The sequence below is a fragment of the Cydia strobilella genome, chromosome 23 (genome assembly GCF_947568885.1).
Source record: "Cydia strobilella chromosome 23, ilCydStro3.1, whole genome shotgun sequence".
NCBI classification, from domain to species: domain Eukaryota; kingdom Metazoa; phylum Arthropoda; class Insecta; order Lepidoptera; family Tortricidae; genus Cydia; species Cydia strobilella.
Window position 1 is genome coordinate 2,948,441 of NC_086063.1, and position 15,109 is coordinate 2,963,549.

Genomic DNA, 15,109 nt, shown 5'->3' on the forward strand with positions numbered 1-15,109 from the left:
TATTGTTTTAATTCGCGGCCTTCTGTGGTGTGGCGCGCAGCTGCGTTGCACCTGCGTGACGTCACTTCCTGACATTGTCAGTAAACAAAGGGTGTTTTGAGGGTGTCTATTAAGTAATCAATAATATATTGTTTTATTGAAGCTGCCTTTTTAAGCTAATAAACCATTCCAATGGTACAGACTCGAGTGCTTTCTAAAGAAACCTTAAAACCATTACAACAATTTTCAAGAAATTTTAAGGTGTGGTGAAAAATGCACGTCGTGTCGCATTCGTTTACACCAAAACATTGAAAATTTCTAAAATGTTATACAATTTTTCAATTTGTATAAAATAAGCAGTATGCACACGTAAATCTTCTTTTTCCTGCCCCACTTTATGTGAGGTCGGCACAACATGTTTCTCTTCCATTCTCCTCTATCTTTCGTCACCTCAGCACTCACTCCTTTCTTTCTCATATCCTCTTTCATACAATCCATCCATCGTTTTTTGGGTCTACCATTCGCTCTCCATCCATCAACATTCATCCCTAACATTTTTTTGCCTATATGGCATTCATCCCTCCTCATCACATGCCCACGCACACCTTAATGTAGGCCTTCATGGCCTTAATCAGCCAACCAAATCCAACCTGTTTTGTGGCAGGGGATTTTATCGTAGTTTGAACAGCGTCCGAATATATGTAGACGAAGCTTATTACTTACCAGAATTACCCCGAGAACCATGGCAATAAGTAGTAAGAAAAGTTGATCCATCTATTTACTCTACGTCACACGTTCCTCCTCCTTAGGACACGCCAAATTTTATGTGATGTACGGTGCAGTCATAATAGGATTGTGACTTGTGACTACCAAGAGTCTAGTCCGTGCATACTTAGCGTGGTCGAATTAGCTTTACCAGTACTTTTAGCACACCCATAGATAACGTGATGAGCTCTATGCCATGTTATCACACGATATTAGGGCTCGCCAAATTGACCTTCTAGCTGGGCGTGGCCCTATAATTTTTATTTTATTACTTTGCCGTAATGTAATCGTAATGTAACCTTAGGAAAATCAGACAACAAAAGAAAGCAAAAAGCGTGTTACTTGTTTTTTTTTTGGTGGGACAGCAAAACTGTTAACCGGGTTCTAGTTACATTATGTAGGTTTCCCGATTATTAGACGATGACCGATTTTGTTTGCACTTTGTCTTCATCCTTATTAAAATTCACAGAACGATACACATTTCACTCAGATCAGAACATTTCACTTATTTATTTCAGAATTAACGGAACGAGTGTTGACCTCACAAAGGGGATATGGCAATGTAATACGTTTAAATGTTTGTTATATTAACTTTTATTACCAAAACGAAGGTTCGCTTGCGATGAAGGTTGCAGGTTGGGTTCACATTTGCCAAATGCATGGAATGCATATCGTGTTTTTGTAGTTTAAAAACGCGATATTAAAGTCATAACAATAATAAAGACAACGCTCTCTTGATACTTTTATTCATTTCATTCAAACATATTAATATAGTATTGTCAAGAGGGCGCTGTTATTTTCATGTATAGAGTGACAGTTCAGTACAGTATGAAAATATTAGTTCCAGTGAAATTCCGCAACATGGCGCGTGATCATATATTCCTGGTCAGGCTTTATACTCATGAAATAAAACTATGAAAACGGATTATATCGCGTATCATCATTCGCTTGCCCTTGTCCCATTCACTTGATATCTCGTATATTGAATTTATAATACATCCCGACGTTTAGAATTCTTTACAGCGTTCGTGGTCACCCGTTTCATGCACAACATAAATTTTGCAAATGACGCTCGATAAAAAAGTATTTAAAATTTCACATCATAATGTAGGCAGTGCTCTGATTGTTCCACAATACATATACATATTTAAGTAGACACATATTGTTAACTAAGGTTCTCCATAAACACGATATTATAATCCAAACTTTCCTGATCTTCGCGGAAATAAATACAAATTCACAATTTCCATGGGTTTTAACGGATTAAAAACTAGTAAAATAAATAAGACCGCAGTCTTAGAAAAAAAAAATTCACGGCTCGGCTCTATGCTTCGCTTCCGGAAACAGAGTGAATCTTGACAGTCGTCAAATAATGATCAAATCAAAACTAAATTGCGCAACCGTTAACTGGTTGTTGCAGAAAACATTGGGATTAATTGACCAATCAAATTCAATACAGCTGTAATAGACAAAATTAATGTTGAACTTTTTTTACTACTTATATTGCTTTTATGTACCTATGTTTAACAAATAAAAACATTGATTGATTGATTGAAGGTCTTTTAAAACCTTGCAATACAAAAAGCAGAAGTTTACAAATTAGGAAAATATTTTCTAATAAATTTGGGATCTACCGCGATCATCGACAATTGAAATTGCGTGCCTGCCTGCCCAGGGACCGGACAACCCTTTCCGCGATAAAACCCTTTCAATGGGCGACACTTAAACACGGCTAACACATCAAAAGACTTTCCCTTTTGAACTGCAAGCCCATTCATACCCTTACCTTTGACTAACCCTTACCGAAAAGCTAACCAAAAATAAGGCTAGCTCTTAATAAGGGTTACCCTTATCTTTAAGCGCTTTTTATAAAGGTTTCCCTTTGCGTGAAAGAAACAGGATTAGTATATATCTACGGTAGTGTATGAAAAGGAAAGAAAATACGTGCCTAGTCAAAGAACGCCGCCGTCGCCGCCGACGATCGCTCGGATTCAAAGTAATGTGTGCTTTATGAACAAGGTAGACGACTTAAATTAGCACGCTTATATGCTAAAAGGGAAGCCCTTTATAAGGCTAACCCTTATAAGCAATATGCAAGGTGTTGGTGAGCGGATGATAAGGGTTTTGTAAGGGTGTTTGGGCTACCGATTACTCAAATGTGGTAGCTTTATATAAGGGTTTTTAAAACCAAAACAAAGGGTTTCGTCTGGCAAAGGGTATGGTGAGTTAAGCCTTATGCAATACCCTTATAAAACCCCGATAAGGGATAGCGGGCCGGTCCCTGTGCCTGCCTGCCTCTCTATCGGTCTTGCCTACCTATTCGAGCGGATATCGTAAATCTGAATTTCGATACTCGCGATAGGCCCTATCAGATTCAGATTCAGATTCAGATGTTTTATTGGTAAAAGGCAGTCATTTTACAAGTCTATAAGCTCAGTATGAATTTTCTGAATTTTTGACAATGTTCTACAACTTTTACATTCATTTAACCATGGAGACTATATAAAGGAGCCAAATCTCTATGTATGAAAAGTGTCCATCAAAAAACAGTAATTAGGCGGCGCCACCATACACCGAAATACTACCAAAAGCAACCTACGTAATTTGGTCGGGTTATTTGTTGGTTCATGTTATACTCATGTCCCAGAGCCTAACTAGCGCCACCGGAGAGATTAGGAACTATTATTTAAAGCTGAAAGTGGTCACTTTTGCAACAATTCTGCCATAAGAGATTGGCATCCTTTCTATACCATCCATACATTTAACGAATGCAATGTCTTATCAATTGATTATCAACACTCTATAAAGAACACAAACCCTATTTTACGATGTTAAAATCGAATTTTTGATACATTTACTGCATTAAGATTATTAAGAACATCATAAATTGTACAGTTTAAACGCCAAGCCATTTAATCATTGCATCAAATCGTTAAAAACAAAGTTGCAATTGAGAACACACTTAGTAAGAATGAGTAAAGAGTTATGACACATTTCCTCTCTCAAGTGTAATAAACGCATAAATAATGAGGAAATCATTAATCTTCAAGATAAGTTGATGCGTTAATATCTATTATTTACCCGTTTATAAGTGTATTGAAATCGCCATCGACACGAAAATTTAGGAGTATTAATTGGATGACAATGACAAGCATTTTCTTTGTTACCATTTTATGTCCCTCATTTATTAGAATTTTAAGAATCAGTAGAACTAGAAACTAGGCACTAGTAACAAAAAATTGCTGTAAATCATACTATATTTTTATCAAAATTATATGTTCTGATGAGAGTTCCTTTCCAAATTTTTCCTTATTTAAGTAAGTCTTATTTAATAGACAGGGGGCGGACTGAAAATCAGCGCTGCGCGGTCAATTTGTAAGGTAATGGCCGGCGCAGCATATGCCGAGGCCGTTCCCTTTGACGCGCATGCCAATTGTTAATGTTATTTTTAATATATTTCTGTAAACTCTCTTTTTTGTGTGGCAATAAATGTTTTCATATTCTTTTTCTAATACAATATTATAATAACTTATTTAATAATACATTAATGAGCGTCTACACAACTAAATCCCACGACCTTAATCTATGATGAAGGCAACAATAAACCTCAATTCATACCATTTGAAGGTGCAAAGTGCACAATATTTTTAAACCATAATAGACTTTACAGTTCACACAATAAAGTTGAAGACTATATGGTTGTTTTTTATTATAATTATAGGTCGCATCCGGGTGACAATGACTTTAAAAAGCGCGGGAAAGTCATTTTTCTCGCGTTCCTTTGACATTAAACTTTTTACTCCTAGTGCTCTTGTGAACCATAGACAATTTTATATTTCTTCCAACGCTCGAATACCTTTATTTTGGGCCAGTATTTTTTTGTTAAACACGTTGGGTACAGTTACACAGTTATAGTCTGTCAAGCCATTTCCGTCAGTAGAAAAATGCGGCTAATTTAAAAAATGTAGGTGCGAAGGTTAATCGGCCCATAGAAAATATGAATTACGCGCCTTTTTCTACTCACAAAGTTGTTTGACCGGCTATATTTGTCGAGTTTTGAATACTTTTTTTTAATAGACATAAAATTGAGCACATTTAAGTAGTTGCGATGAGCGTCGTGTGGGTTTTTAGACCGTAACCAAAACCTCGACGGCAAATCGTTGGAAAGTGACAGTAATCTAAATCTATAAAATATGTACTTATCAAGATTAAACCTTATTATAAACACAATAAATGACATATTGCATAGCTGAAAACTAACTGCAATAAGTAAACAACGAACACAACTATTTCGCAGGATACCTGTCGCGAGATTGTATCTCTTTCGAATATGTTATTAGAATCACGACTCTATTCCCAAATCCATAAAGATAAAGTTAACAGCATACGTAAAACGAGACATGCCCATTCGAAAGGGTCACAGATATATGCGATGCCATAGTGTTCTTATATCAAACTTTAATGGCAAACGAGAAATACCATTCCATTTTCAAATTGCAAACAGCCAACACACCTCGTCTGGTCTATGATGAGCGCTCATATGAACTTTATTTCTCTAAAAACAGAGCTCAATTTTATTTAATAACAAATATAAAGGTGATGTCAGACTCTTCAAATAAGGCGTAAGCCACACCTTTCCACCTGTTGTTGCTAATTAAATAAATTTACGTATAAAACGGAACTACCGACTCGTTTTTGTGGGTTATCCGTTATTAAATGTTGTTGCGATTAATTCAAACTCCTATAACGCCTACATGAATGGGGTGTAAATGAGTAAAGCAAACGGCATTCAAAAGTTGACCTTAAAAAACATCTCTTACTTCTAACAGTCAATGAACTAAACTCTACTGTACCCACAAATAAAGACTCAATGTACGTAATAAAATTAATTAATAGGATTTCTATAGCTAAACACCAAATTAAGGCCTAAACCTAAACCACGATCTTATCTGTGGTAGACCTCTGGATCATACACACAGATAAACAATTAATTGAAAGCGAGAATCGTCAGAATTCGCCATCTTAGATTTCTACATTTTTGGCTCGATCGCGTTGATAATCACTCAGCTGTCCCTAAATGATAAAATCAGCATCATTTTCAACTTACTAATAAAAGTGATAGCCAAATGAGGGCATTGTACCTAACCAAGTTTGATAATATGATTATGAGGAGTTTGTCTATTTATTTGGCAAGAATTACAGCTTCACCTCAGGACATGAATTCAATGCATTACTTTCGTTTTATCTTATCATCTTTGATCTTAAATCGTTGGCGTATGCTATGTAAATGTAAATACTTTCCACTATAGATGCGAATCTGATTACAACCAGATCTCGCTCCTATCCCAAGGTCGCGTTCTAAATTTAGTCAGAATTAGTTTGAATTAAAATCCGTTACGATCAGCATTGCATCAACCTTTTGATGTCTCTAGGTCACGATCGTTTCAATCGAGTTTAAACGATGACATTCGTTTGTAATTCGTTCATTTCGTTCGTTCTTTTCATATCAATCACAATTCATTACCAATGCATAAACAAAAGCCGGCTATAAGTTCAAAACGTTTATAGTGCTATCGTACTGTTTGAGTTACGAAAATTAGAAAACTATTGGTTTAAGAGCTGAAGACATCGCGAGACAAAATAATTTTGATAAAATTTCACGAGTGAAGATTGAAAAAATGCGAGCTGTACCTAGAGAACGACCAGACAGACATACGAAAACATTTTTTGTCCGAACAGACAGTTAAGTAAGCACTTTTTATACAGTTTATAAAGAAAACACTAACAGGCAAAAGAGAGATCCTACACTTAAACTAAACTTAAAAAATAAAGATTTATTACAAAGTCTTTATTGTCATCGATTCGTTAGAAAAACAGACACGAAATCAATCTCCCACATAGCATAACGAGTGTTACATTGGATCTGCTCCAAAACCTACCATTCTTTCTAGAAGGACTTAAGTATCATACATTATTTAGATAAACAAGTCATTTTGTGCATGATATATTCGCTCTAAATGAACTCATGAATTTAAAATTTCTTGATGAAATCGAGTCATTTCATATTGAAAAGTTTTCTTTCGGCCCTCGCTTCTAAATCGAATTTTCAAGATCAATGAATACATTATGTAAATAAGTCATTTTGTGTAGGCAGGCATTTTTCGTCTGTTGGCATGGTAGTCAGCCTTTAACATTCCCTAATAGTGTATTTTTGAGCCAAAAGGTCTATGACATGGGAGTGTCGGCACGTCGGTAGCTTTAGGAAAGCATCCAAAACTCTGGAAGGATTTTTTTTGTCCAAACCTCATGCACCTTTAGTGTTGTGTCGTAGTGCACTAGTACAGTCACCATCAGATATATCGGAGCGGCCGAGGTGCTCAGAAATATCAGAGCACGAACTCCGATATATCTGATGGCGACTGTAGGTGTAGGAATGGTAAAGTTCTTATTTAAAGCTAAATGCATCATAAAACCATCATTAAAGAAAGAGCTACAGTATCCGCTGATCATCATGTGGCCCATATCCTTTTCTGTCACCTTTATGAAGTAAAATCCTAAACTAAGTATACAAAAGTGTAAGACCAGGGGCCGATTTCTCAAACGATATTAGTCTAATATTATTAGTGTGTGTTCATGGCAAAACCCATACGATTTGACAGTTCGTGGACTAATAATATTAGTCTAATATCGTTCGGGAACCGAGCCCCAGATGTATCTTCTCAGAATATAAATCTGGTCTTATTCTTCTGCTTAAAATATGGCGTTCCTAAACAATTGCCCGAATACTTAAATACAGAAAATGTTTGGCACACGAATCCAGGTCGGCGAAGTAAGTCGAGGCCACCACTAGTTAGCTCAAATTATAACTTTCTGGAGCAGCTGGCAAATAAGGTATCAATTAGACTAAACTTTACATTATAAGTTTATAAATGAGATAGAGTAGAACTGCAGCAAAACATATATTTAAGAACCTAAGTGTCCCACTGCTGGGCAAATGTAACTCTTTATTCTTCCACGTATTCCGAACTTTGAAAGTTATTTTAAAAAATGGAAGCCAGGTTTTTTTTACTCGAAATAATGATTCTTTCATATCATGTCTTGATGTTTCTGGAACAAATTTAAGGATCAAGAAAATAACGTGTCATTAATTACAGGCAAAAGTTTTTTAACGTCACGCGACCACTACTAAAAAAAATCTTGACGTCTTAAATGAAAAAAAAAAATTCGCTGGTAAAAGTATATTTTTTATCCTTAATCCGTATGTGTGCGTGACTTAGCGCACACTACACATCATACACATGCTTATACATATTTCTTTTTTTCTGATGATCTTAAAAAGATGGTATTTCTCTAATTCTAACCATACCTTACACATTTATGAATATTTCCAAGTAATTTATATATAATGTGTTATTCCCAATTCCTAAAAACACTTATCCCGAATGCAGCTTGTATGACCACTTTAAATACTGTTCCCAGAATTGTCTACTGAATATTTATACTGTGTCCTGTTTTTAGCATTTCAAGCTGAAATCAACCTTAACATCACGAAGTAGAGTATATTCTTATTCTTATACTTAAATCTTCTCTTGGGACATCCGAATAGAATGCAACTAACTTCTTATTTGAAAATAAACTTTAAATTTATGACGAAAGGGTTCTAATTGGAATGTTTCCGGACTAGTCGCGTTTGTTAATTCAGCTTTGGTCGATATGTAAATTCTTACGTTTCAATGCATGTTTTATGTGCAGGGTTACCAAAAAGAAGAGATTGAGAATTAAAACTATTTGAAAAGATAACTGCGAAGGCACAATAAGCTGTTACAACCTGTATTAAAACATATTTAAACCGGCTCTATCGCGATTTATCTTGTTACCTTTATTTCCAACGTTTCGATGCACGTTTGACTAATCGTGGTCGCGGTGGGTGATTTTAATATTTTTTGATACGTCGTGTTCACAACGCGAAGTATTACAACCTGCTCATTTGGTGGATTTGACAGGATTACAAGTCAACGTACGATTTCCACCTTCAACCTCATAAGATTTCAGTACATGAAAAGGATAAGAACAGATAACAATTATCTTACAACAGAATTCCACATAGGTGTAGCCGCCGTGCAGGTCTCGACGACTCAAATAAAAAGACTTCGATTTGAAGTGAACTGATATAATCTTCAATACTGGTTACAAAGGTACAGTTGACAAAACGGTTAAAAAGTGTAGAAGTGGTAGTTATGGTATGGAGGCTGATGAGAGAGTGATTTAGCGAAATTGAACAGTAAAAAGGTGGTTTAAATTTAGGTGCCTCTAATTGACCGCGATGCAAATGATGTGGAGCGCTGCTATTGGTGCTTTAAAAAAGCCTCCGCATACTAACAGAGCCCGACGCGACGGCTGCGTTTAGCTACTGCTAGGAATATTTTATATAAATAAAAAGTTATATACATTTTTTCAGACTACATACAGGCCCAATTATGATTACAAACGTCTCAGAATTTATTGCAAACTAGCGTCTGCCTGCGACTTCGTCTGCGTGAAATGATGATGATATTGATGATGATTGATATAGAAACTATCCGATGTCCATCATAACTCGTTTAAGCGCGAAGAGATAACAGGCAGAGTAACTTTCGCATTTATAATATTAGTAGGGATAATTGGATTCCAGCGGTTGTAGGTAATGGGGTTAAGGGCCACCCTACACTAGCGTCTTTTGAGCGTCGGCATCTACTCAACTCTATGGTTGCTACTTGACGCAACGTTGGCGCAACTGCGCAACGACGCCATTTTCCATAGCGCCGACGGCGACGCTCAAAAGACGCTAGCGTGGGGTTTCTCTAAGGCCCTGGTCTGCAACGCGGCGCACGGCGTCTGGCGTGTGAGAGAGATAGTGAATTTCCATAGTAAGCATTCGTACGTCGCGTACAGCGTCACGCCGGACGCGACCTGCGGCGTTTGTTGCAGACCCGGGCCTAACAGAATAGAAAATCTGCGCTGATGACCCTAACAATTCTTAACCAATCGAATTCCGATCCGATAGGCCAACGGCATTAAACCCCACGAAGTGACTATTCTGAGCGCACGACGAAGCTATTTCAATTGTAAACACATTCATTAAGGCAGTCAATTTGATGAATGACAAGCGTGGAGCGGTGTATACATTTGTATACATACATTTTAATTTATCTAACTGAGGCGTAAGCTTTGTTCCTTGGGTTTACGTTAATCAAGACTGGACTGGAATTTTCGCAATTGGACTCAAGACTCAAACTACCTAAGATCAAAGATGAATTATTCTGTAGTTTTTTTTAGACCTTTTTATAGGCGTCTGGGCGGCCAGAGGTTTTAACTAAATGAATGAATTACTAATAAGATATCCGAGTCCATCCTGTAAAGTATATGGTTTCACAAAAACCACAAACCTCACGAATGACCAGAACCCTCCCATCCCCAAGTCTAACTTTTTAAACGTCATCCTCATCTCGTGAGTCATAAGTAGATCGTTGACCGACTCCCGCGCCGAACTTCCTATTGTCCATGTCTTCTGCACGTTCCCATTGGTTGGCTGATCGAGTGAACCACTCTAACGTGACCTTTGGATTACCGCACAGACTATACGGACACCGCATTATGGAGGGTTTAAATACAAAAGAAATAACACTAGACCCTACTCATAGTGCTGTGTTCCTGCCGGTGAGTAAGGTTGCCAGAGATCAACGAGGGTGCGGTGTTAGGCTCGGCAACGCGCATGTAGCTCCTCTGGAGTTGCAGGCGTACTTAGGCTACGGAGACTGGTTAACATCAGGCCGTATGCTTGTTTGCCACCGACGTAGTATGAGACGTATAAAATACGTACGCATTTATACGAATTTATATCTGGGCATTTACTCGCTGATGCTATTGGAATGACACTTTTTTCTGGTGTATGTGAATTATGACTTCTCAAATTGACGCGTTAATTTGATGTTCTCATTATTTTTTGTTAGTTTTAAAATGTAAACCGGGTATCAAAAATGCAAAGCGGCAAAAAAAATACCAAAATGCAAATGTAAAGCGGTTATATAGTATTATGTTAATAGGCGATTGGATTATAATGACTTAGGTAATGAGTGTCGCAAGTTTGTTGAACCTTGCTACTTTATAGCTAATACGTTCACTTACACGCATACAAATACAAAAAAAAAATACAAAAAAAAAATACAAAAATTCTTTATTTAATAAATTAGCAATATATAATGATTTAAAGGGATGGAGCCGCCCAGTAAGCATAAGAATGCCTGTGTCGGGAGACACCGCTCTTCCCCAACTATGTTTTTACATAGAAACAATAACACGACTAATACAATCAATTCTAAATTTAACATGCTAACTATAAACTATAACTATGTAAATAAAGTAACCTAAACTAAACAAACATATAGATTAATCTAACATTTTAGAATTAACATTTATATTACATTAGGAATTAAAAGAAACACAATTTAAAAAGTTACATGAAATATGAAATAATATGAGCGTAAAGAGAGATCTTTTCTGTGTGTGTGTAAGAGCGTGTGTGGATGTGTGATGTGAGTGTAGGTGTGTATGTGCGTGTGTGTGCATGTGCGTGTGCATGTGTGTGTGTGTGTGTGCGATTGTTTAGATTCAACGTAGTAAGTTCTCTGTCTCATCATATGATTTAGTTTTTAGCCAATGTGCTAGGAGCTTTTTACACTCATGGTAAGATTTGGAGTGTATGTCTAGTAATTTATTAATTTTATTGTAAAGGTGTGCGGATTTTATGTTAAACTGTGAGCTAGCAAATGAGGTTCTAGTTTTAGATGGATTAGCTATATTGACGATCAATCTTTTCTTTTTGTAGTTTGGGTTGAATGGTAGAGTCCTATGTTTTTTAAGGGAAGTCTGCAGAATGTACAATTTTCTGACAGATAGAAGTCCACTAATTTGGTATAGTAGTTCAGTAGGAAATCTATTCTTTTTGAAATACATGATCTTGATAAGTGCTCGTTGTGCTCTTTCAATGTCTATGAACCGGCTTTTAGCAGCACCCCCCCAGACAGTGATGCAATACATCAAGACAGACTGTACCAAGGACGTGTATATTTCATTTAAAATGTTACGACTTTTTGTTTCTTTCGTGATTATTGTTACAGGCACAATATGTCTTAGTGTCTTAAATATCCAGAGTAGCTTTCTGATCCTAGATATTACCTGGTCTATGTGCGAGTACCAACTTAGATGCTCATCTACTAGAACTCCCAGATACTTGATTTGTGCAACTTTTTCGATAGATGGGCATCCACAATTTGTACCAACACAAGATTGATCAAAATGTATTTTGATATCCATATTCTGTTTGGGCTGTGAGCTACTTGTAATACTGAAACACATATATTTTGTTTTTCCGGTGTTCAGTGTCAATAGGTTCATTCGCAACCATTTAGAGATCTCGGTCATTCCTAGTTCAGCGCTGATTTTCACTAAGTCCCATGATTTGCCGGTATATACAACAGCCGTATCATCCGCGTACGAATAAAGTTTTGCGTTAGGAATCGTCATGTTACAGAGATCATTGATGTATATTAGAAGTAATGTAGGTCCTAAAACACTTCCCTGGGGTACACCGTAAGAGACATTCTCATCAGTACTGGTGCGTTGTGATATTTTAACTCTTTGCTTCCTGTTAGTGATATAATTTTTAAGTAGCAAGAGTGGTGTACCTCTTACACCAATTTTCTCAAGTTTTTGTAGAAGAATAGGGACAGAGACGGTGTCGAAAGCCTTCTTAAGGTCTAGGAAGACTGCCAAGCACTTGTTGTTATTATCAAGATTATCTACTATAAGCGATGTGAGATCAGTTACTGCGTCTTCAGTAGACTTTCCGTGCCTGAATCCGTACTGTGCGGTAGATAGGAGATTAAATTTGTTTAAATAGCTAAGCAGTCTAGTATTGAGAAGTTTTTCTAGAATCTTAGATATTGTAGGCAGTACCGATATTGGCCTATAATTACTGACGTCGTCTCTGTCCCCACTCTTGTACACGGGTGTAATCAGCGAATGTTTCAAGGACTGCGGGAATATTCCTTGGTTAAAGCTAAGATTAGCTAAATGTGTAATGATGGGGACTATTTCTGCAGAGATAAATTTCAAAAAGCTACTAGTGATGTTATCCCAGCCCGGTGCGCTATTAGATTTAAGGTTAGTCAAGGTATTGTAGACTTCATCGACAGTAGCAGGTAATAATACAAATGATCCAGTTTGAGTAGGGATACGACTAAGGTACTGGTTGATATCGTCTTGCGGGTTGGGGACAATTTGTTGGGCAAGTTTTTCCCCAATGTTAGCGAAGTAATTGTTAACAAAGTTTGCTGATTCGGCAGCATTGTCTTTTATATTCAATAGCTCTGAGTTGACTTTGTTAGATTTGTTAAACGTTAATTTTTTTATATTTTTCCATAACAACTTATTATTATTAACAGAGTTAACGAGGAGTTCCCTTTCAAATTTTCTTATTAAGTTTTTTATGAGTTTGTTGCAGAAGTTTCTGTATCGGGTATATGTAATCTTAATAATATTGTCGTCAGGATTATTACGTGCCTTTTTTTGTAGCTGATTTCGGTTTCTTATGCATCTCAATATTCCGGGGGTTATCCATGGTTTGATAATACGTTTTTTGCTTGGTATCACATTAGTTTTAGTATTTTCTGCTAAGGATTGGGTAAGCATGAATATTAAGCGGTCTGTAAGAGCGATGGGGTCATTACAGAACCTTAGTTCCGATATATTATTTTCCCTGAGGTATTTTAATGCGTTTTCAAAGTTAATAGTCGTTTTGGTTTTATTTATAGGAGGTGTATTTTTAATTTTAGAAAGTGATAGAAAAATAGTGAAGTGATCTGTTATCGTGGTTTTTATAATTGCTATAGTAGGGGAGTACAAAATTTTGTTAATTTTTAAAATGAAATGGTCGAGGCAGGTTTTTTCCCTGGTAGGTTTAGTATGACCGGCTAAGAGTCCAAATGCCGATAAGGTGTTTAAATAATTTATTCTATTTTTAAGTTCGTGTGACGGTTCTAGTGTTTTTGGATTAATATTAATGTTTATATCACCTGTGATTATAATACTATTTCCCGACTTTAATGTTTCTAAATGGGTCCTTAGGGAGTCAATAAAGCTCTCTGCGTTTTTATTTGCAGGAGAACGATAAATACAGAGTATAGAGTTTTTAAGTATGTCCAACTGAAGGCAAGATGCATGAGTATATGTTTAAGTTACGAGTTCGTTCACGTATTACGTATAGTAATTAACTACCTTCTCTCCACGATATCCTTAGACAATAATCCGAATTAACTTTTAACCCCGCTTTTAAACTGTTTACAGCAAAGTTTTTAAATCTTTTTTATAACGTGACTCACTTTACTGAAAAATAATAATAGCCGAACTCGAATAGTAACTAAACTTACGTAAATAACAAATAAATAAATTTCCTTTATTATTTTTACCAATTTTGCTATCATGTACAAGTCGACCTGTTGGCCGGTGTAACACATAGTTCGAAAGTCCCAATTTTTATGTAAGTAGTAACTAAATATTTAGTTACTGTTATGCAAACATTTTTTTCAGTGTCGGCCTGATACATTTTTGTTCTACTAAGTCTTTGCGAGTCTTTGTTCTGCTAAATGGCTGGCTTCGGATCGACCAAGGCGGAGACAACTTCATCACGCTGCACCGAAAAGAGCCCGCAGCTCTTAAATTGAATGATGATGAAGTCTTTGCGAGCACCAAGTCGACCTGATGGAGGCTTCGTTTTATAAACACTGTTATACAGGATACATTAATCCAAGGTAAAAATTAACCTTTTGTCCAATTTCAAATCCGTTCAGTCATTGACGCATGATTAACCAAAAAGATTTCTATACTATATGAATATGAGTAAAATTTATATAATAAATTAAATTAAATAAATTAAATTGTCATTTATTTCAGGCCTAATACACCCATATGTGTTAGTAACTTACATAGCTAATAAAAATAATGTTAGTGCAATTACAAAACAAATTAACATGCAAATTAACTAATGACTAGGAGCTAACTTAGGGCTAGGACACACCATAATAACTAATGTGAAAATATTACACAATTTCAATAATTCCATACTTATGTCTAACTAACATTTTGTTCTACAGGCAGATGGGCATAAAACTTAAACGATTAAACCACTAAGTCATAAAACAATTTAAACCCAAACCAAAGCCAATTGTGTAACAATAAACACTATAGGGGACAAGTCTCAACATTAACCTTTCGTGTTATACTGGTAACTGGTAGTCAATTCTGATTTAGGGGCTAAGGCCGTGTTATT

At 36.2% G+C, this 15,109-nt stretch overlaps 1 protein-coding gene across 2 annotated transcripts in view; it reads right to left on the reverse strand.

The window, feature by feature from the left end:
• The window catches only part of LOC134751769 (uncharacterized), a 91,746-nt gene that overhangs the window by 29,469 nt on the left and 47,168 nt on the right, over positions 1–15,109 (reverse strand). The window lies entirely within an intron of this gene.